The sequence below is a fragment of the Giraffa tippelskirchi genome, chromosome 11 (assembly GCF_054371585.1).
Source record: "Giraffa tippelskirchi isolate mGirTip1 chromosome 11, T2T-mGirTip1v1.2.pri, whole genome shotgun sequence".
In the NCBI taxonomy this organism is placed as follows: domain Eukaryota; kingdom Metazoa; phylum Chordata; class Mammalia; order Artiodactyla; family Giraffidae; genus Giraffa; species Giraffa tippelskirchi.
In genome coordinates this window covers 11000961-11024764 of record NC_137285.1, presented here as the reverse complement: position 1 = coordinate 11024764, position 23804 = coordinate 11000961, and the positions used below count along the sequence as shown (strand labels likewise).

General features: G+C 43.0%; 1 protein-coding gene across 27 annotated transcripts in view; it reads right to left on the bottom strand.

Moving 5' to 3' along the window:
- The window catches only part of RPH3A (rabphilin 3A), a 295693-nt gene that overhangs the window by 122993 nt on the left and 148896 nt on the right, over positions 1 to 23804 (bottom strand). For 2 of the 27 annotated variants that reach the window (XM_081546339.1, XM_081546335.1), the window contains exon 2: positions 9793 to 9901. The exons of the other annotated variants lie outside the window; for them this stretch is intronic. The gene's annotated coding sequence lies outside the window, so the exon portion shown is untranslated. The remainder of the gene's footprint in view (positions 1 to 9792; positions 9902 to 23804) is intronic. 27 annotated transcript variants of the gene reach the window in all.

The following is a 23804-nucleotide window of genomic DNA, read 5'->3' as shown; positions in this document are numbered from 1 at the left end:
CAGAAATCACCTGTTATCTTTGCCCGAGCAGCACACACTTCCCTGCTCCTGACTGCCTTTCAAGTAACTCACTTCTCCCCTACAGTCTGTCCCTGAGGTCTGGGTGAAACTGATGCCTCCCTCTACTCCAGAGGCTGGCACCTGCACAAGCCTAACCTATCTGTCTGCTGGATTGGCCACAATAGCCAGTGTTTGGTACAGAGAAGGGCGTGGGGACTCGATGCAAACCAATGAGATCCCCATCTGAAACTCTGCTAGTGCTCTTAGGAAGAAGGCATACTTTTACATTGGATTGCTAACATGGTAGAATATAAGTCTGGAGCTGCTGAGGGGCATTTTTGCTTCACTCCAGCCTGAGACTGAAGTCTACGTAAAAGAGAGAGTGATGTAAGAAACTGGTGCCATTATTTGAGCACCTGGATCCAGTAATGTCTGAAGCTTCCACACTTGTCCATAATGTAAACCAATATATTCATTTCTTGCTTTCTGCTTTTTGTTTTTTTTTTTTTTTTGCTTTAGCCTATTTGAGTTGAGTGTTCTAACTAAAAAATTAAATTTATAATTTTTCCTGACAAGACTCTTCCAAGTGAGGGCCAGAGGATGAGATTGGGGCTTCTAGAGAGGGACTACAAAGTCAAGTAAATATCAAGGATGGACAAAATGGATTGTTTTAATTCTATGTGTGAACTACTTTCAGAGTGTCAGAAGGATTAACGAGAAAAAAGAAACAACCAAAGAAGCATCAGTGGGAGCCAGTTTGGCATTAGGCTGCTTTTTAAAGAAAGCTTCGCCACAATTAGGATTTCCAAATATAATCCCTCTCTCCTTCGACAGAGCCCAGTACCTAGACAGCTACTTCTAAAAATAAGAGAAATAAAATCTGTTTTCTGATGAATCACAAACACATTTCATCTCTGGCTCTTCTGTCTTGGGGTGGAACTCAAAAGAAGGTGTTTCCCTTCTCATAAAAAAATTAAAATTTGTGGAGATTCCTATCAATAAATTTGTTCTCCTCTTCTCCCTAAATGTAGATGCTTTTTTTGCAGATGCTGGTGCCTCCCATTTGGAAAGGAGGCTGATGTTAGGCCCGTAACATCAAGCACGTTGAGGTTCATCCCACAAGGTGAAAAGCATCTTGGCCATTCTTTGCTTGGCAATAAACAAGAGCCCCAACAAAACCAAGACTCAGTGATCCCTATTCTCATAGCTCATCTAGGAGCATCCAGCCTGCTGAGGCATTGTGAGCAGGACTATAAAATTTAGCAAAAATGCAACCTGTGAGGCATTTCTAACTCAGGGCTCAATCTCCCTCCTTTGCAAATAAAAACAAATAACAAACCATTAACATTTGGCTGTGTCATCATTAACTAACATGAGGAGACCAAACCTCACTAAGCAATTAATTCCACTTTCTTGAGTAAATGCAGACGGCAAACTAAGGTCTGTCTTATATCAGGACCCTCCTGCCCCTGTTTCAGATGTGTCTCTTTCCCTGGCACAGCTTTGATGGCAAAAAAGCAAATGCACCTACTTGTTCTTTAAATAGATCTCTGCCCTGGCTGCCTTGACAGCTAATGGCCAAAGGATGCTAATGCACAGTGGCACCTGTGTTCGCAAAATCAAGGAAGTTTTCCATCAACTGACTTGCTCCTTTATTAAGAGGAAAAGCAATCAGGCATGCAGGAGCAAAGCTCGGTTAGGAGATCTGAACCTCTGAACTGCACGGAGCAGATGCCCAGGGATGAGAAGGACTCAGATCAATAATAGTAATAACCTTAATTATTCCCACAACAACAGCAGCAGAAATGGCTATTATTTGCTGAGCACTTCCTGCAAGCCTGGCTCAGAATCACTGCTTTGTATGCATGATCTCACTGAATTCTCATAGTAACTCTAAGAAGTAGGTGCTAATATTATCTTAGCATAACAAGATGGTTGCAGCAGATTGGCTGCAAAAAAAATGACCCTAATTCTTCCTTCCTTGTACCCACAGTCCTTGCAATGTGACTTCACAATGCAGTGAGATTTTGCAGCTCTGCCCGTTAAGAGATGGGTGTCCCTGGTGGCTCAGATGGTAAAGAATCTGCCTGCAGTGCAGGAGACCTGGGTTGGGAAGAACCCCTGGAGAAGGGAATGGCTACCCACTCCAGTATTCTGGCCTGGAAAATTCCATGGACTGTATAGTCGCAAAGAGTTGGACATGACTGAGCGACTTTCACTGAAACTGATACCGTTAAGAGATGGAGTCAATTTCTCTACTCCTGGAATCAGGCTAGCTTGTGTCTTGCTTTATCCAATAGGATGTCAAGAGCCTAGAGTTCAAAGGGCCTTGCAATTTCTGCTTCCTCTCTTGAACACCTGCCCAATAAGAAGCCCAAAGTGTCCTGCTGAAAGATAAGACACTTAGGCTAGTCTTGACCAGTCAGCTCCCGGAGACCCTCAGTCCCTAGGATAGCACAGAAAAACTAGCCAAGCCCTGCCCTGATTGGCATTTCCACCCAGGCTACCCACAGACTAGTGAGCAGTAATAAATGCTTACTGTTAGGTGCCCCTCGGGTTTTGTGATTGTTTCTTACATAACACTATTGTAGGAACAAATAACTGATACAATGAGGAACCTAAGTCACGGAGAGATTAAAGCAATCTCCCAGCAACTTTCTTAGCACAAAGATGTTCAATCAACATTAGTTAAATGAGTGAATGAATGACTAACTAAATGAATTGGAATTCAAGTCCAGGTCTGTCTGACACCATAGTCTGAGCATTTGACTAATAGGCTATACGAGAATGTACATTTCTATCTTAAATGAGTTTGTTCCCTTTCAAAACCATGCAGCACAGACCTGACTCAATAGACACCCCCTCATTTCTAGTCTCTGCCACTCCTGATTTCTCCCCAGCCCATTTAATTCAAACCCTTGCTTATGAAGGAGAGAAAGTGGGAAATGTAAGTAGTGATAAAAGATGTTGGACACAATTATAATCCACCCCTGGGGGGAAAAACGTATTTCAACTTTTCTCTGTTTTTATATGTTAGATATACTGGATTACCACTACCCTGCCCCCATACTCTCCATCTTGATATCTATTTTTTTCATCTTTTTTTGGGGGGGTGTGCTGTGCTGAGTGGCTTGCAGGATCTTAGTTTCCTGAGCAAGGATTGAACCTAAGCCACAGCCGCAAAAACACCAAGTACTAACTACTGGACCACCATGGAATTCTCTGATCTCTATCTTTTAACTAGTAAGTTTAGACCATTTATATTTATTATGATTACTGAGATTTTTTAATTTAAACTTTTTATGTTATATTGGAATATAGCCTATTAACAATATTATGATAGTTTCAAGTCCACAGCAAAGCAACCCAGCCATACATATACACATATTCAATCTCCCCTAAATTCCTCTCCCATCCAGGCTGCCACATGACATTGAGCGGAGTTCCCTGTGCTATACAGTAGGTCCTTGCTGGTTATCCATTTTAAATGTAGTAGTGCATACAGGTAGATCCCAAACTCCCTCACTGTCCCTTCCCCTCACCCTTCCTCCTGAAACCACAAATTCTTTCTTGAAGTCTGTGAGTCTGTTTCTGTTTCAATTACTGAGATATTTGAATTTTGCTCTACCATCTTATATTGTGCTTTCTGTTTACCCTGCATTTTGCATGGTCCTCCCTCTGCCTCTCCTGCCTACTATTTTCCCCGTTGCTAATAGGAAAGTTATAGTTTCTTTCTATTCTTTCAGCGGTTACTTTCCACTTTTAATATGCCTGTGGCATTTGATCTAAAATGATAACAACAGCAATCTAGAGATTTATTTTCACAACATGGCTGTTTCCTTTGTTAAGAGGTGCTTTGCACATCTTCATTGTATCCCTTTCCTTCCCTCATGCCTTTTTTTTTCTTCTTAATTTTTAAACTTTTGGCTGTGCTTGATCTTCATTGCTGGACAGGCTTTCTCTAGTTGTGCTGAGTGGGGGCTACTCTTCTTTGTGGTGCACAGGCTTCTCATTGTGGTGGCTTCTCTTGTTGCAGAGCACGGGCTCTAGACTGCTTGGGCTTCATTAGTGGTGCACAGGCTCAGTTGCCCCTGAGCAATCTTGAGGACTCTTCCTGGACTAGGGATAGAATCTGTGTCCCCTGCCGTGGCAGGCAGACTCACAACCACTGGACCATCATGGAAGTCCCCCCTCGGGCCTTTCTTTACAAAGCAGACTTGTTACTTGACTTTCCTTTCCAGCACCCTCAGTTCACTTCAGTTCAGTCACTCAGTCGTGTCCGACTCTTTGCGACCCCATGAATTGCAGCACACCAGGCCTCCCTGTCCATCACCAACTCCCGGAGTTTACCCAAACCCATGTCCATCAAGTCGGTGATGCCATCCAACCCTCTCATTCTCTGTCGTCCCCTTCTCCTCCTGCCCCCAATCCTACCCAGCATTAGGGTCTTTTCAAATGAGTCAACTCTTCGCATGAGGTGGCCAAAGGATTGGAGTTTCAGCTTCAACATCAGTCCTTCCAATGAACACCCAGGACTGATCTTTAGGATGGACTAGTTGGATCTCCTTGTAGTCCAAGGGACTCTCAAGAGTCTTCTCCAACACCACAGTTCAAAAGCATCAATTCTTCAGCGCTCAGCTTTCTTCACCGTCCAACTCTCACATCCATACATGACCACTGGAAAAACCACAGCCTTGATTAGATGGACCTTTGTTGGCAAAGTAATGTCTCTGCTTTTAAATATGCTATCTAGGTTGGCCATAATCTTCCTTCTAAGGAGTAAGCGTCTTTTAATTTCATGGCTGCAATCACCATCAGCAGTGATTTTGGAGCCCAGAAAAATCAAGTCTGACACTGTTTCCACTGTTTCCCCATCTATTTCCCATGAAGTGATGGGACCAGATGCCATGATCTTAGTTTTCTGAATGTTGAGCTTTAAGCCAACTTCTTCACTCTCCTCTTTCACTTTCATCAAGAGGCTCTTTAGTTCTTCATTTTCTGCCATAAGGGTGGTGTCATCTGCATATCTGAGGTTATTGGTATTTCTCCCAGCAATCTTGATTCCAGCTTGTGTTTCTTCCAGCCCAGAGTTTCTCATGATGTACTCTGCATAGAAGTTAAATAAGCAGGGTGACAATACACAGCCTTGACGTACTCCTTTTCCTATTTGGAACCAGTCTGTTGTTCCATGTCCAGTTCTAACTGTTGCTTCCTGACCTGCATACAGGTTTCTCAAGAGACAGGTCAGATGGTCTGGTATTCCCATCTCTTTCAGAATTTTTCACAGTTTATTGTGATCCACAGTCAAAGGCTTTGGCATAGTCAATAAAGCAGAAATAGATGTTTTTTTGGAACTCTCTTGCTTTTTCGATGATCCAGCGGATGCTGGCAATTTGATCTCTGGCTCCTCTGCCTTTTCTAAAACCAGCTTGAACATCTGGAAGTTCATGGTTCATGTATTGCTGAAGCCTAGCTTGGAGAATTTTGAGCATTACTTTACTAGCATGTGAGATGAGTGCAATTGTGCGGTAGTTTGAGCATTCTTTGGCATTGCCTTTCTTTGGGATTGGAATGAAAACTGACCTTTTCCAGTCCTGTGGCCACTGCTGAGTTTTCCAGATTTGCTGGCATATCGAGTGCAGCACTTTCACAGCATCATCTTTGAGGATTTGAAATAGCTCAACTGGAATTCCATCACCTCCACTTGCTTTGTTCGTACTGATGCTTTCTAAGGCCCACTTGCCTTCACATTCCAGGATGTCTGGCTCTAGGTGAGTGATCACACCATCGTGATTATCTGGGTCGTGAAGATCTTTTTTCTACCCTCCCTTAACCCCTACTTCTTCTTTCACCATGGCCAGTGGTGATGTGGGCAACAAAGTAATTCTATCCACTGACACCAAGAAATGAAGGAAGATTCTGGAATGCTGAATATCAACATTAATTTTAAAAAAGTGATACACCCCCTCCTCTCTGTAAAGAGCTTTAATCTTTCTCTTCAGGGGATTAAAACATTTGAAAGTAGCAAGTGAAAACTAATTTAATCTCTCCATTCAAATATGTTCCATCAGCCTATAGATTAGTTTTCTTAAAAAAGAAAAAGATGACAGTGCTAAAAGTGAGAAAAATAAACTCAATTTGTAGTAGCAATCAACATTTCAAAGCTGGGGTCAAGCCTCATAATGGAAAAGAAGCAAAAAGTCTTTTCCACACCAGGGAATCAATTCCACCATCATTATATTGTACCTCTTTTTGCTTCTGCAAAGCTCCATCCTTCAAAGTAAGGTCTTATTTATTTTCTCCTCCCCATTAAATTTCTGTACAAGCCTTGAAGAACAATGTCCCAATTACAATACTAATAAGAGCTAACAATTATTGAGCACTTATCATGTGTCAATCACTACTTTGGCCACCTGATGTGAAGGGCTGACTCATTGGAAAAGATCCTGATGCTGGGAAAGATTGAGGCAAGAGGAGAAGGACAGAGGATGAGATGGTTGGATGGCATCACCAACTTGATGGATATGAGTTTGAGCAAACTCTGGGAGATAGGAAGGACAGGGAAGCCTGGAGTGCTGCAGTCCATGGGGTCGCAAAGAATCGGACACAACTTAGCAACTGAACAACAACAAATCACTAGTCTAAGTACTTGACATGCTGTATAATACATTCAATGGCCCACACAACGCTATGTACTGAGCACCATTATTATTCCTACTTCATAGATCAGGAAACTTGAGACACAGAGAGGCAACTATCTAGGAAGTAGAAGAAGAAAGACCTAAGCCCAGGGGGACATTGCCTCTGGCACCCATGTTCTTAACCACTATACTCCATGGCCTCTCAAGTCCACACCATTGCTGTCCCCTAAGATAGATCACTGTCCAGTTACCTGTTTCTCCCTCAGAGTACTCTCCACCCTTGTCCACTCCGCTCTGTAAGGACCAAGGATACAGGAGGCTGAACTATACAGACTGCATCATTGGACTCCCTTGCCCGTTAGGTTTGGCTAATGGGAAGCCTTGGTAGGAGGTCAGAGGATGGGAGGAGAGACAGCTGGTGTATTTGTTTCCATGTGCCTTTCCAGTGGGGTCACCATAGGTTGGCCAAGCACCTTACCCAAATGCCATCCAGCTCTGCCCCTGTCAGGTGGCCCTCTCCACAACTTTCTCTCTCAAGGTCCAGGTAACTTTTCCCTCCTCTCATCCGTTAATACCGAGAGCCGTAACCTTCTGCTGGTTCAAGCCCCCTGGTTGTTGCACAACTTTTTGAAGGTTCTCTAAATCTTGCCTTTCATACCCTGCAGACCTCCTGCCTCTGTTTCTGGCTGGTTCCTGACATGGCCTTGGCTGATACACATGCCCAGAACAATTCATCAGAATTTCCTCAGAATATCACTTCACAGACAGCAAAGAGCTTCTCCCCAAATGAAGCCTCTCCTTGCGGTGGCTTCTCTTGTTGCAGAGCTTGGTCTCTAGGTGCCCGGGCTCCACTAGCTGTGGCTCCCAGGCTCTACAGCACACTGGCTCAGTAGTTGTGGCACACGGGCGCTTAGCTGCTCTGCACAGCATGTGGGATCTTCCCAGATCAGGGACTGAACCCATGTCTCCAGCATTGGCAGGCGGACTCCTTACCACTGAGCCACCAGGAAAGCCCAGGAAGAACTTTAAAGCAAAGGTGATTGAGACTTAATTTATTCAAGTAGAACTCTAGCCATTGTTTCCATCACCCCAGAACCAGCAGCAGGACTTTCCACTGGGGATGGTACAACCTCCTAGGGAGAACTAAGAAAAGTGGAGAAGAGGCATTATTTTAAGTTGCAGTGACCAAGAGGGTGCTCCTGGTATTTAGTGTCTGGGGGCAAGGATTCTAAATGCCCTGTAATGTGCAGGACTGCTCCTCACCAGGAAGGCTGATGTGTTCTGAATGTAAATAGCTCCCCTTTGGTGAAACCAACCAGCTCACATCTGACATGAGGTTAGGTGGGGTCAGATGACAGAAGGCAGAGTGAATTTGCATCAGTACATTTTTCTCAAAGGACAGGACGAGAGATAAAAAGGAAAGGGGAGCTACAAGAAAAAGAGGATCTGGAGGATTTTTGTGTTTTTTTTTAAATTTTAGAGTGAGAGTCGAGAGTAAAAGATTGGTCAAGAAAGTAACTGCCATCACTGTAGTAATCTTTTCAAACTCTTTAGACCAAGATCCATGGTAAAGACTACGTTTTACATCACAACCCAGTTCATATACACACACACATATCCAGATGCATGGCTAAAGCAGAAGTTTGACAAAACAACACTTTACATTACCATTAACAACGTTCTCTGTTATGTTCTATTCTATCCTATGCTGATTTCTACCTACTAAATTAACTTTCCAAGACATTACTTTGCCAACAAAGGTCCATCTAGTCAAAGCTATGGTTTTTCCAGTAGTCGTGTATGGATGTGAAAGTTGGACCTTAAAGAAAGCTGAGCTTCGAGGAATTGATGCTTTTGTACTGTGGTGTTGGAGAAGACTCTTGAGAGTCTCTTGATCTGCAAGGAGATCCAACTAGTCCATCCTAAAGGAAATCAGTCCTGAATATTCATTGGAAGGACTGATGCTGAAGTTGAAGCTCCAATACTTCAGCTACCTGATGCAAAGAAAAGACCTGATGCTGGGAAAGGGAGAACTAAGAAAAGTGGAGAAGAGGCATTAAAAGACCCTGATGCTGGGAAAGATTGAAGGAAAGAGGAGAAGGAGATGACAGAGGGTGAGATGGTTGGATGGCATCATTGACTCGATGGACATGAGTTTGAGCAAGCTCTGGAGTTGGTGATGGACAGGGAAGCCTGGTGTGCTGCAGTCCATGGAGTTGCAAAGAGTCAGACATGACTGAGCAACTGAACTGAACTGAAGCAGATCTCACTACTTGGTTTGAAAAACATGGCTGAAGACATAACCAGAATGTATTTTAAACATAAAAGATGTGATACTACATTATGTTGATAAGCATGGGGGGAAATGAACACTCTCGTAACTACAAGTGAGAGCAAGAATTAATGCAATTCCATTAGTGGGCCATTTGGCATTCCATATCAATATTTTAAATGCATATGCCTTTGACTCAGCAATTTCACTTCCAGGAATTTCTTACCAGTTTATTCACGTATGTGCCCAAAGATGAATGTAAAAGAATACACACTGCTGCATTGTTTGTAGTGACATAAGATTAGAAACAATACAAAAGTTCATCAACAGGACACTGGTAAAGTGAACTACAGGAGTTGTGTCTGACTTGTTGCGAACCCATGGGCTGTAGCCCACCAGTGTCCTCCCAACCCAGGGATGGAATCCAGGTCTCCCACATTGCGGGTAGATTCTTCACCATTTGAGTCACCAGGGAAGCACCCTCTTATATAGAATCCTAAGCAACCATGTAAATGAGGCAAGTTTACACAAACTGAAATGGAATCAGGTCCAAGACACAATCATATAGTTGAAAAAGCATGGGCAATATGCTGGTAATTGTTCAGCTGAAAGATGAGTACAGAGGGATTTATCATACTGTTCTTCCTACTTCTGTTTATGTTTGAATTTTTTCCATAGTTAAAAAATGAAAAAGACAAGCGTCCGAACTGTGTTCAGTATGGTACCATTTATGTTTAAGCCAATTTGTTTTCATAGACAAGAGGATATAAAAGACTGGAATCAATACATGTCTCTGGCAAGACAACTAGGGGACAGATGCAGGAGGGAGGGTTTTAATCTCATATCCTTTCCCGTCTTTTAATTTGTAACTATGCATACCTCTTCTCTATGTGTGAATATATCATTCGAATGGAAATAAAACTGGTTTGCCAACCTCCATAAGGATAAACACAGTTTCTATCTGAAGTCAAAAGAATCCAAATAATACCTGAAAACAAACACACATTAAAAGGACATTTAAAGAATGTCCTCCTAACTTTGACTCTCATCCACTCCCCACTACACCACTACCTTTGGGGATTTCCTGGGCAACCTAGTAAAAACAGAATAGTGTTTAATTATATTTGGGGATCAGATTGTTATCTGTTTGAATTGACACAGAACAAATCCTGGGCCCTGAGGATGCCAATTATACCAAGTTATACAGGAAATGATTTCAAGTTTAACCTGTTCAGTTTCTTCACTTTAAGAATAACAGAACTACAATACAGCATTCTATTTCTCAATATCCACCTAAGAGAGGAGGTCTGAACAAGATATTTATTACATACAGCATGGTTTACAATAAGGAAAAACTGAAACCAGCCTAAACATTCATCAATAAGAAAATAGCTAAGGGAACACCCTGGTGGTCCAGTGGTTAAGACTCTATGCTTCCAATGCAGAGGGTCTGGGTTCAATCCCTGGTCGGCAAACTAGATCCTACACGCCGTAACTAAGCGTTCACATGCCGCAACTAAAGATCTTTCATGCTGCAAGGAAAGATCGAAGATCCTAGATGCCACAACTAAAACCTGGGTCAGCAAAATTAAATAAATAAATAAAATTTTTAAAAAAGAAAATGTTAAGTAGGTAGTGACCTATTTGTAGGATGCAATACCTTTATGGAGTGAATGTCTGTCACCCACTCGCCTACTGACATGCATTGTTGGCCCCTAACTTCCAGTGTGATGGAATTAGGAGGTAAGTCCTTGGAGAGGTAACTGAGTTTAGGTGAGGACACGAGGGTGGGCACCCCATGGTGAGATTTAATGTATGAGGGAGAGACAGCAGAGTTTGCTCTGTCTCTGCCACATGGTGACACAGAGAGAAGGTTAGCTGTGAGCCAAGAAGAGGGTTTCACCAGGAACGAAATCATTTGGCACTTTGATCTTGGACTCCCAGCCCCCAGAACTGAGGAATGAATGTTTGTTGTTTAAGCCTCCCAGTCTGTGACATTTTGTTGTATATTCTGAGCTGACTAATAAAAATACCATGAAGTTATTCAAAAGTATAAAATGCATATATGTACTGACTTGAAAAGAATTTTAAGACACCTGTTGGGTGGAATAAGCCAGTTGTGATTACAATCTTACAGTATTTGTATGTACATTTATGTATAATACATGTTCATATACCAATACTATACATATTAATGCATTCCCAGGTGGTGTAACAGTAAAGAAACCATCTGCCAATGCAGGAGACACAAGAGACGTGGGTTCAATCTCTGGGTCAGGAAGGAACCCAGGAGAAGGAAATAGCAACCCATTCCAGTATTCTTGCCTGGAAAATTCCATGGACAGAGGAGCCTGGCAGGCTACAGTCCATGGGGTCACAAAGAGTCAGACATGACTGAGTACACACACACACATTGGTACACAGATGCACAGAAAATTATCTGGAAATGTAAACATTTAACATATAGGATACTTCAAGAACGTGGGAGAGTCATGATCAAACGGGATTTTGGCTTTGGTTTTAAATTTTAATTTTTTATTAAAATATATTTCTCTATTACTTATGTAATTTTAAATTATTTCAGGATGTACCCCTTCCAAAAGGTTCAGAAAAGATAGTCTGACCTCAAGCCATATGGTCAGTCTATGTCAAGGATATTTCTAGAATCGAAATTCTAAAATCTGCATCTCAATCTGAGAGTTCTTCCCACAAGCACTTAGTTCTCCATCTTAATTTCGAAACCAACAAAAATTACATTCTCTTCCTGAGACAGAATAAAGCAGAACCCATATCCCCCCAGACACCAACGAGGAGATAATGTTTTTATGCACTAAACATAACATGGTTAGATTTCAACAAGGTTAGCTAAGACAATTAATTTCAAAGCCTTCCAACTGACAGCAATACACAAATTAGCTTCCACATCAGCTTTAGGAAACTAATTTCGCTACGGTGAAGAATTCAGTAGGGGGTTCTGATGCGTTTTAAAGAAGAAGAGGATTCACTTCAAAGGGAGACAAAACTATTTTCTAGAGCAACTTCACAATTATACCACAAGGACAGTGTTTACCTCTAAAATCAACACCCAGTAGGAATATGCTGGGAGGAAGAAAGAAGCCTCAAAACAGTGGCAGGTTGAAATCTGCAAGAGACATCCACGAGAGGAAAATAAAAAAAGAGCAGAAGTCTCAGGAAGTTTGTTGGCAAATAAAGTAAGCACTAACATTCATTTATTTGGCCAAAAAATATTGAGTACTGACACTGCTAGGTGCTTGGGAAACAGCAGCGAATAAGACACACAAAAACCCTGCCCTCTTGACACTCTGGCAATAAATGTAAGTACTACAATAATCTGAGCAGGTGAATAGGGAGCACTCAGTTAAGGGGTTTCTATTTTAAATACAATGACTGGTCAGGGAAGGTCCCACTGAGAAGGTGATGTTTGAGTGGTCACCCGAAGGAGATAAAAGAGCAAGCCTGCAGATATCTAAGGGACTTTTTTTCCAGGCAAAGGGAATGACAAGTGCAAAGGTCCCGAGGAAGGGACATACCTAGGATGTGTTGTGGAGCAGTGAGAGGCTAATATGATTGGAGCAGAGAGACCACAGGAAGAATCCCAGGAGATACTATAAGAGAGGAAGCCAGGAACCCAATGGTGTAGGTTCCTGTAGGTCACTGTAAAGACATGGGCTTTGACTCAGAGCCATGGGAGCCATAAAGGAATTTAGAGAGCAGAAGTGACATGAACTCACATACCACTGAGTACTCTGATGGAGAGCAACGGGAGGGATAGGAAGACTAGTTAGGCGTCTTACTAATTGCAATAACCCAGGGGAAGGATGGTTCGAGTACTGGCTTGTGAGCTAGGGACTTCACAAGCCATATATTCCTGTTTGTTTGTTTGAATTGAGATGTAATCCCCACACCATAAAACTCACTATTTAAAAATGTACAGTTCATAGACCCACAGACATAGAAAACAAACTTATGCATGCTGCTGCTTCTGCTAAGTCGCTTCAGTCGTGTCCGACTCTGTGCAACCCCATAGACGGCAGCCCACCAGGCTCCGCCGTCCCTGGGATTCTCCAGGCAAGAACACTGGAGTGGGTTGCCATTTCCTTCTCCAATGCATGAAAGTGAAAAGTGAAAGTGAAGTTGCTCAGTCGTGTCCGACTCTTTAGCGACCCCATGGACTGCAGCCTACCAGGCTCCTCTGTCCATGGGATTTTCCAGGCAAGAGTACTGGAGTGGGGTGCCATTGCCATCTCCAAAACTTACGCATACCAAAAAGGAATAGTGGGGGTGAGGAGGGATAAATAAATCAGGAATTTGGGACTGACATATACACATTATTATATATCAAACAGATAAACAAGGAGCTACTGTATAGTATAGGGAAAGTGAAAGTAATAGTTGCTCAGTTGTGTCCAACTCTTTCAACCCACGGACTATAGCCCGCGAGGCTCCTCTGTCCATGGAATTCTCTAGGCAAGAATACTGCAGTGGAGAGCCATTCCCTTCTCCAATGAGGGGTCTTGCTAAGGCCCTTGTTCATGCCACGATTAGGCAATCCAGTTGATGACATGGTCAAATGGTCAACAATGATCCTCTTCTCTAGGGGATCTTCCCAACCCAGGGATCGACCCCAGGCCTCCTGCATTGCAGGCAGATTCTTTACCCACTGAGCCACCAGGGAAGCCCAGGGATACTCAATATTTTGTAATAACCTATAAGTGAAAATAATCTGAAAAGGATATACACCGATATAGATAGTTAGATCTGAATCACTTTGCAATATGCCTGAAACTAACAGAACACGTAAATCAATCATATTGCAATAAAATATACAATTTTACAGTTCAGTTGTTTTTAAATGTTCACAACGCTGTGCAGTGATTGACATTATCTAATTTCTGCACATTTTCATCATTTCCAAAAGATACCCAGTCACTTCCCATTCTCCATGACCTCAGCCTCTGGTAACCACTAATTACTTTCTGTCTCTACAGATTTGCCTATTCTGAACATCTTGCATAAATGGGATCACACAGTATGTGACCTTTCAACTCAGATTTCTTTCACTCAGCATCCTGTTTTCAAAGTTCCTCGATGTTGCAGCCTGTCTCAGTATTTTGCTCTTTATGGCTGAGGAATATTGTTAATATCTTATCAAATCCTCACAAAAGGCCATGAGGAACAGCTATCATTACCATGCTCAGTTTTTTCGTGAGAAACTGCAGCACTGAAAGGTCAGGTAACTAGCTCAAAGGCAAACAAGAGATTGGAAGAGCTGGCATTGACCTTGGCAGTCTTACTCCAGAGTTGACCATTTGACCATATCATTAACTGTCTTGCCTAACGGCGGCATGAATAAGGACCTTAGCAAGGCCCCTCGTTGGGCTGGGGAAGTGGGGACCCTGATTTCATACAGAACCGAGCAAGGCTATGACTGAAACTCAAACATCATGACATTCTATTCATCTGGGTTCTGCTCTAGCATCTCCTTTATGCACTGGTGGGTCCTTCTCATTCTGGTGGAGTCAGATGAGATGGCTGAAAGGGATATATACAAGGTGAGATCAAGGCAGTAGAGGTGGGAGCAAAATGTCAACAGCATTACTTCTCCCACAGCTGAACTCAACATCAGTTCAGCTCAACCAACATTTGCTAAGCACCGACTATGTGCTAGATCTCTGTGAATAAAAGTCCCAATGAGATGTGGTCCCTGCCCTTGAAAAATTCACATGGGAGTTTGGAAAATGGCCATCTCAGTATTATCTCAAAGAAGAGGCTGTGGCACTCTTATCTTTGTCTTGTCTTTGCTATGCTGGGTGCACAGCGTTTGTCCAACAGACATCTGCTAAGGAACATCTCTGCACTAGCGATGTCACCTGTTCCCATTAGCTCTGTCTTATTAACCCTGCTCCACCCTCAGCATTCCTTCAAACAGGCCGTTTAATGCCCTACGCAATCCCCCAGCCACACCTGTTTGGGAAACGGCTGGTCACCTCACTCACGCAGTACCAATCAGAGTTCTGTTGCTGAGGATTTGAATTAGGGCTATAAAGACTGAGCTATTTTGCTCTTGGAAGGAGCGGTTATTGCTGTCAGGGCTCTGTCCAGATTGCCTTCAATCTCTTTACCATTTTTGTGCACACTGGCTGCCTCTTAGTTGACACAGAGAAAGCCAAGAGTCTGGGAATTAATTCCCTTAACTAGTGACTGATACGTTGTTGTTCAGTCACTGAGTCATGTCCGACTCTTTTGCGACCCCACAGACTGTAGCCCTCGAGTCTCCTCTGTCCATGGGATTTCCCAGGCAAGAATACTGGAGTGAGGTATGGGGATGTAAATACTCCAGCTCCCTCACCTACTTACAGGGACAGCTCCAAGGTCTGACTACACTGTCTCCAGAGCTGCCCCTGCAGGATTCAGTGAAGATCACTCCCATCACTTCATGCCAAGTAGATGGGGGAAAAGTTGAAACAGTGACAGATTTTATTTTCTTGGGCTCCAAAATCACTGTAGATGGTGACCGCAGCCATGAAATTAAAAGACGCTTGCTCCTTGGAAGAAAGGCTATGACAAACCTAGACAGTGTATTAAAAAGCACAGCCATTGCTTTACCAACAAAGCTCCATATCGTCAAAGCTATGGTTTTTTCCAGGAGTCATGTGAGAGTAAGAACACAAAGAATGCTGCAGTCCATGGGGTCACAAAAAGTTGGAGACAACTCAGCAACTGAACAACGATAACTCCCTTGGAACTGTCCTTGGTAACCTGTTCCTGCATGGCCTCTTTTCCTTCCCTTGAGATCCCTATTTCCTTACCCTCTTCACAGTTTCCCCTGGGAACACTTCTTCATAAATCCTTTTCACATGAATCCTCATCTCAGGGTCTGCGTCTGGGAAACAAGCATTGCTTATCCATTCTCTTTTCTGTGAGGCACACCAGGGAGCTATGGAGTCTTCACTTAACTGCATCTGCACTTGCTGTTCAGAAATAATCTCACAAGCCACGCCTAACATCTCAGAGTCCAAAGGGAAGCTGGCCTTCCTTCCAAAAAACAGTGATAACAGACATACAGTAGAAACATCACACCCTCCTCTCTACTGCGTCCGTGACAAACATCTTCCGTTTCTCCCACTGATAAGCTCCTCCCTGACCAGCTGGGACCACGCAGACAAGCAGCAAGGTGTCTGAGGAATGGAGAACTTTCAGCGAATACAGGGTCTTTAGAAAAGGATGACTTGTCTCTTTCAAACCAGCAGGAGAAACATTCTCCTCAGGACAAACCGAAGTCCCTCATGGATCAGATGACTGTGTAGAGCAGGTGCATTTCCCATGGTTTGAGGATTCCAAAAGAAACCCTCTAATGGGTCGGTATCAATCAGATCCCAGCCAGGAAAACAGGTGCCTCTGTAAGTATTTCAAACAAATGAAACTTAATGCTGGAAACTGTATGGGGGACAGAAAAGATCAGAAGCCACAATGGGATGGTGAGATGACCAGAGACTGGCCACAGCAGAAGGCCACCACTTGTCCCCAGGTCTGTATAGCCAGAGGGAGGAAAGGGTCTTTACCGGACCCCATGGGTCAGGGCCACAGGGCAAAGGCCGGAGCTGTAGAGGATACACAGCCATGGCCAAAGAAGCCTTCCATGGTAACAGGAGGCAGAAAAGAAAGGCTCCAGCTTCTGTGACACCAGTTTTTGCTGATTGATCACCATTATAATAAAGAGTAATGGTCACTAATGGGCTTCCCTGGTGGCTCAGCAGAAAGAATCTGCCTGCCAATCCAGGAGATGCAGGTTCTATCCCTGGGTCGGGAAGATCCCCTGGAGAAGGAAATGGCAACCCACTCCAGTATTCTTGCTTGGGAAATCCCATGGACAGAAGAGCCTGGAGGGCTACAATCCACGAGGTTGCAAAGAGTCAGACATGACTTAGCAACTAAACAACAATAACAATGGTCAGTGAGGAGGCAATGAAAACACCTACATTTAAAATCTAGAGACTGATGTGGGACTTGAGATGCCATGTTTCACCTTACTAAATCTGGTGTTTCAGCTCAGAGCCTCTTTGGGGTGGTTGCCAGAGTCTGAACCAGGCTGCAGTGGCCACTGGGCCGTGAACATCCACACTGCCTGGACTCGGGCTGCCTGGTCCAGCTCAATGTGACTCAGCACCTGGAAACATGTGCTTCTTTAAATAGATCCTGCTCTCAGCTGGGTCTCAGTGGTGATCAATGACTTATCTGTCATCACAGGGACGTGTCCTGGGGCTTGCTGAGCTGCTGAGCTGCTGTGGAACAGAGGGACATACAGGGCACTGGAGGAAGGTTGTTGGTGGCTGTGACCCTGCCAGAGGACGAAGACAATGGCCGAGTGAGACACCACCCAGAAGCAGGGGGTTTGTCTACACCCGTCCCCCAGACTGGTCTCTTAGGGTTTAGTGCCACTCTCCTCTCCCCAGAGCCCCTGCAGCTTTGTAGAGGAACCAGAAACAAGGTGGGCCAGGATCAGGAGACCTGATCCAATTCCAGCTTTGCCACCAAAGAGCTACACGACGTTGGGCAAGTCCTTCACTTTCCTATCCTCCTATCCATCAAGTGACACACTAATTATAAAAGCATAACAGGAGGCAGATGACAGCCTGTTCATTCTCAATGGAGGATCGGCCAAATGACTTATGGTCCATCCATATCCTGCAACAAATGCTACTCAGATGAGAGTGGTAATTGACATGGGCTGAAATGAAACCATCTCCAAGCAGGGTGTGGGGCAGTGAGCTGCCATCTGAGTGTTTTTAAGTGGTTTCCTATACAGACAGGTACTACAGAGTATTCGTACAACATCTCAAAGGATACGTGCACATACATTCTGGTGAATCACATGAGCAGAACTGGGTTAAAAGCCCAGCTGATCATGTAGGTGGGTAATCATCTGAACTTCACAATGCCTCATGCCTCAGTGGATAAAAGGGACAAGAGCAGCTGCCACAGGAAGAATGACAATAGCAAGGACAGTGGCAACAACCATCATCTCCAACCCCACGAGAATAGCATGAGCTAAGCTCACTCTGGCCAGAAGGCAAGATAGGCGCATGGTTCATGAAAGGTACATAAACTAGGCCTAATACGCCTTCCATCCAGGTGAGAGACCAGATTTGCCACTTTAATATCCATACTATGATGCCAACCTGCCACCTGTTCGTCTAGTGCATAAAGCACATAGATCCACCCCCAACCACCCATCTTGGAGAATGAATTAGGTCTTCTGGGCTTGGGAAGCACACAATCCCACTCTACTCCACTCCCACTGAAACTACCGCTAAGGACAGAGAGCTCTCTGGATATTCTCAGCCCTTTTCTCCAGAAGGCTACATACTCGGATCTTGTTACTTCAGCCTCTTGTAGAGCTGTCCACCAGGAATGGCACTTAAACGTGAAATCCTGGGCTTTTTATCAACGAACATGACAAATAACCACAACCATGCCAGATCTATTCTTGCTTCTGCAGAGTTTTATTTGGGACACTGACCCCTGATATTTCGTGCCCCCTATTTAAATTCATCTTAATCCATTCATGTGTTTATTCAGTAATTATGCAGTGAGGGAATCAATAAGAAAAAGACAATCTAATAGAAAAATTGTTAAAAGGTAATGAATAGGCAGTTCATAGAAAACACAACTGACTCTAAAGCATTTGAAAAGATGCTCAATCATACTAAAAAAAGGGGGGGGGAACTGCAAATTAAAGCTACACTGAGATACCATTTTCCCCATCAGATTGGCAAAAATTCAAAAGGTTAATAACACACTTTGTTGGCGAGGCTGTGAGGATATAGGTATTCTCAAGCACTGCTGGTAGAAGTGTTCCTATGGTGCATAATTTGGCAATATCTATCAAAATTATGAATGCAGATATTCTTTGACACAGCAATTTCCCTTCTGGGAATTTATCCTGCGGCGATATTTGGACTTGTACGAAATAATGTATGTACAAGGTTATTCACTGCAGAATTGTAAAAGCAAAATACTGGGAACAATCTAGATGCCTTTGAACAGACTAGTTGAATAAACAAGAATATATCCAAACAATGACATTCTATATAATTTTTTAAAGAATGAGATCTCTTTATTCACTGATTACAGAAAGACTTCCATGATACATTGACAAATAACAAGACATAGAGGTATATGGATATGGCATTTCTGCAATAACACTGCCTAACAAACCACCCCAAAACTTTGAAGAGTAATCATTCATTCTCATGCTCATGGATCTAAGAGCTGGCTGAAGTTCTGTAGATCTTGGCTGGGCTCGGCAGGGTAGCTCTGCTTGGAGCTGCCCTTCAGGTCCTGATTGAACCTACTCCACATTCTTTATTCAAGGGCCAGGGTGAAGGGGCAATAGTTAACCATGACATGCTCCTCTCTTGGTGGATCATCGAACACAAGAGAGCAAGACCAGTCACATAAAAACATTCCAAGATTCTCACATCTTGTCAGCTCACACCCCATTGGCCAAAACAAGTCTCATGGCCAAGTCCAAAATCAAAGGATGAAGAAAACCCACCATGAGATCACAGCTAGAGTGTGGATGTATGGGACCACCAAAGGGGAGTGAAGAATGGGACCAATAACTGAATCTAACACTGTATCAACACACACGTATAACATTTAATTTTACTTATCTTGGTATAAAGATGTCTGACATTCCTGCCTCCCTTGTATAGACTCTCTGATTACATTGTTCTGTCAAACCCTAGAAAATCCAGGATAATCTTCCTACCTCAAAATCCTTAACTTAATGGTATGTGCAAAAGTCCCTTTTGCCACACAAGATAACATATTCACAGGTTCTTGGAATTAGGACATGGACATTTTTAGAGGGCCATTATTCAGCCAACCAGAGCTAAGATTCAAACCCAGGCCTCTCTATCCCCTAATCATGTGCACTTTTCACTGTTCTTTGCTGCCTCGAAGAAATCTGGTGATTATTTCTGTGAAATCATTAATCCCAGGGCTTTTGTGGGTCTATGAGGAGAGAAAAGTATATTTCTCTGCAGATCGGACACAACAAAATAATAATACACACTTTACCAAAGAGAAATGCCCCCCTATTTCCAATTGGAGTGGGCAGTGTTATTCATAAGGTAGGGCAACAAAGGGTGATCCTCACCACCCCTTGCCATTTGCCAGGTGAGGCTCCAGGAAGCGGCCAGTGTGACTTTTCTGCACTATTCATTTGTTTCCTTGTTTGTTATCTCTTCCACTAGAATGCCAGCCTCAGGAGAGTGAAGACGTATCCATCATACTCATCACAGTGCGCCAGAGCCCAGAAGAGTCCAGCACAAAGTTGTCATTTCATTGATAAATGCAAACCCCAAAGTTGCTCTGACCCAGTGGAGAGAATTTCACTTGGGTATGAAATTTGAAGATGGGAGAGGGAATCAAGTGGGCTCCACCCAGAATCCCCTACCCTTGGGAAGGGTCAAAGTGAAAGCTGAGGTCCCTGGTCAGGATCATAACGATGGGAAAATGTGAGCAAGATAATGTTTGCTTAGCCGTACCCTTCTGAGAACAGAGATTACATCTCTTGAACATTCTACATGAAGCATTCTGAATCGATCGTGCTTAGACATCAATAACAATTCACCTATGAAAAATTCTCCCACAAGGGCACAAAGATAGATGTACAAGGATATTCACTGTACTGTTTGTAGCAGCAAAAATACTGGACACAACCCAAATGTCTATCAATAGGGACTTGGGGAAATAAATGATCATACAGTCACAATGATGGAATGCTTTGCAGCTATTAAAAGAACGAGATAGATGAGGGAAAACGTCCAAGATATATCGCTAAGTAAAAACAGTAAGTTACAAGAAAGTGTATAAAGTATGGCCCTATGTTTAAAAAAACAATATATATCAAAACTCATCGAACTGTGTACTTTAAGATCTGTGCATCTTACTGTACATAAATTATAACTTGATGCCTTCTAGTTCTTTGATTTTAAGAAGCAATTTTTCACATTGTTTTTGAAATTAAGACTTGCCTTTTCATGTAATGCAGTATTTTAAGTTTTGTTGAAAGGCTGTTAAGTCAAAAGAGTAACTTACTGATGATGATGGTTTAGAATGGAAGAAATACAAAGGAAATGCATTAGCATATACATAGACGGTAAACAAGAGATAAGCATATGCATAGAAAAGCTAAAAATATAAACATTTTGAATTTAGGAGTGAAATAATGGAGGGTAGAAGGTGTGGGAACTAAGTAATATTTTTCTGTAATTGAATTTTTCACTAGGGACACACATTCCTCTGGTAATGAGAAACAAATTAAGGTTAAGGAAAAACCCTTTCTGTGACCTATACTTTTTGTGGGGAAGAGTGAAAACCCACTTCGTATTTAGGAAACTCTGGGCCATCAAACCCTGGGGAAGGAAATGGCAACCCACTCCAGCATTTTTGCCTGGGAAATAACATGGACAGAGGAGCCTGGGGGGCTACAGTCCATGGGGTTGCAAAGAATCGGACACAACTGAGCGACTAAGCACACAGGGGCATCAAAGGGACATTTGACAATTTAACAGACCAAGGGAACTGAACTTCATTTGTGTTGTTAAAATAGAAAGAACTTTGTTGTTTTCTGATTATAAAAGTAATATGTATTCCTTGCATGATTAAACACCCAAACAACATAGGAAATTGGCACTGAAAATTACCCACTGTCACACACTCTACCCCCTCAGCGAGACCGAACCTGAACATTGGGGTGCATAACCCCACTTTCAAAAGCAGCACCAATCTATACATACTGTTTTAAAACCCAATTCCATCCCTCTTAATATGTAAAGAATATCTTTGCATGTCATAATACTACAATACATACATACACATTATCATTTCAATGATCCTAAATATATTCCATCACATTTTTATACTGTAATTGGTATAAAAGACTCTGTTGCTGAACATCTACATTGTTCCCAATTTTTTTGTCAATGTAAATAAAAGTACAAAGAAAATTCTCATACATTTATCTTTAAACATTTATCTGATTATTTACTCCTCAGTAAATTCCTAGAAGTTTAACTTGCTGAGTAAAGAACGCTGCACACTCTAAGGGCTTCTGATCCTTGTGACCATATTTCTTCTCCATAACAGGAGTCATCATTAGCATTATCAAATATTGAGCATGGACTTCTTGCCAAGGCTTTCACTCCTTCTGAACAATCCTATGAGATTGGTGTATTATCTCTCATAGGAAACTGAGGTTCGAGAGGTATATAACCTCTTGACATCACACAACTAAAAACTGGCAGAGCCAGAAATAAGACCCAGAACTGTCTCCAAAGGGCAGGCTCACAATCATAGCACTTTGCTGCCTGCATTTGAGCAAGCTCCAGGAGTTGGTGATGGACAGGGAAGCCTGGCGTGCTGCAGTCCATGGGTCACAAAGTGTCAGACACGACTGAGGGACTGAACTGATTAATTTGACTCCCAGAATAATTCTATCATTTCACCATCCAGCCAACAGTGCACAAGAAAGCCCATGTCCTCGCTTTCTCCTGCTTCGTCCAAACTGAGTATTCTCATTTGAATCATGTAAGGAGTATGCAATCGCTAGCAACAGAAAGCTCAACTCAAACTGCCTTAAATAATTAAGTGATTCATTGGCTCAAAACCACAAGTCTTATGGAAAGCTAATTGTCAAGAACAGCTTGACTCTGCAGCACAATGATAAGACAAAGGTTCAGGTTTTGTTCCTTCCCCCTGTGTCCGGGGTGCTGGCTTCATCTTCCACTTGACTCTCCTTCATGGTCTTGAGACAACTGCCAAGGCTATGTGCTTTATTCCCCAAGTCCAGACAGGAAAGAGAAGGTTGACTTTGGAAGTCCTCTCAGAAGAGTAGGAAAGATTTCCCAGCACTCTTAGCTTCTCCATGGCTTGAACTGGCCCAGAAGCTCATCTTGAACCAGTAACTGTGGCCAGGGGGTGGGATTGTGATGATGAGTTTACGCCTATGAGCTACAAATATGAGCTACATATTTGCATTCCTAGATCCCAGAGTGGGGGTTGATTTCTTTCCTGGTGGCTCAGATGGTAAAGAGTCTACTTGTGATGCGGGAGACCTGGGTTCGATCCCTAAGTTGGGAAGATTCCTTGGAGAAGCAAATGGCAACCCACTCCAGTATTCTTGCCTGGAAAATCCCATGGGTGGAGTAGCCTGGCGGGCTACAGTTTGTGGGGTTGCAAAGAGTTGGACATGACTGAGCAACTAACACACAAAGACAAAAAGACAAAAGGCTAGAGAGAAAAGGTATGGAATGAAAATCAGGACACTATCAAGAGAAGGAAGGCTGATTTGGGGGTTGGTAGAATGCACTTTTGTGCTCCACCATCTCCTCTTGGGCTCACCATTGTAGTGCACCCTACATGTTAGTCTATCCTTGCTCATGGCAGCGAGATGTATCAGGGAATTAATATCCCCAGGAGCAACGTGGAACCAATAATGATAGAGGAGGTGTATAAATACCCCAGCTCCCTTACCCTTTCAAGTGGGTCATCATGTTCTACAGTAACCCCTAGAGTTCTCCAATGGGATTAAGCTCCAGTTGCCCACAGTAATAACTGACTGGTGACTCGGTCTTTTCTGGTCCTTTCTCTTCCATTCTCATATCCCCTCTCACCTCCCCAGGTTTCCTGGGACGACCTTACAAATAAACCACTTAACACCTGACTCCCTGACTTGGGGTCTATGTATAGAGAATCCAAACAATAACTGTTAATGCAATTGCAAAGTCTGCTACATTATTGCTTTTGGTATGTGTCTAATTTAACCACATTCTGCAAAGATAAAACTGCAGCATTATGAT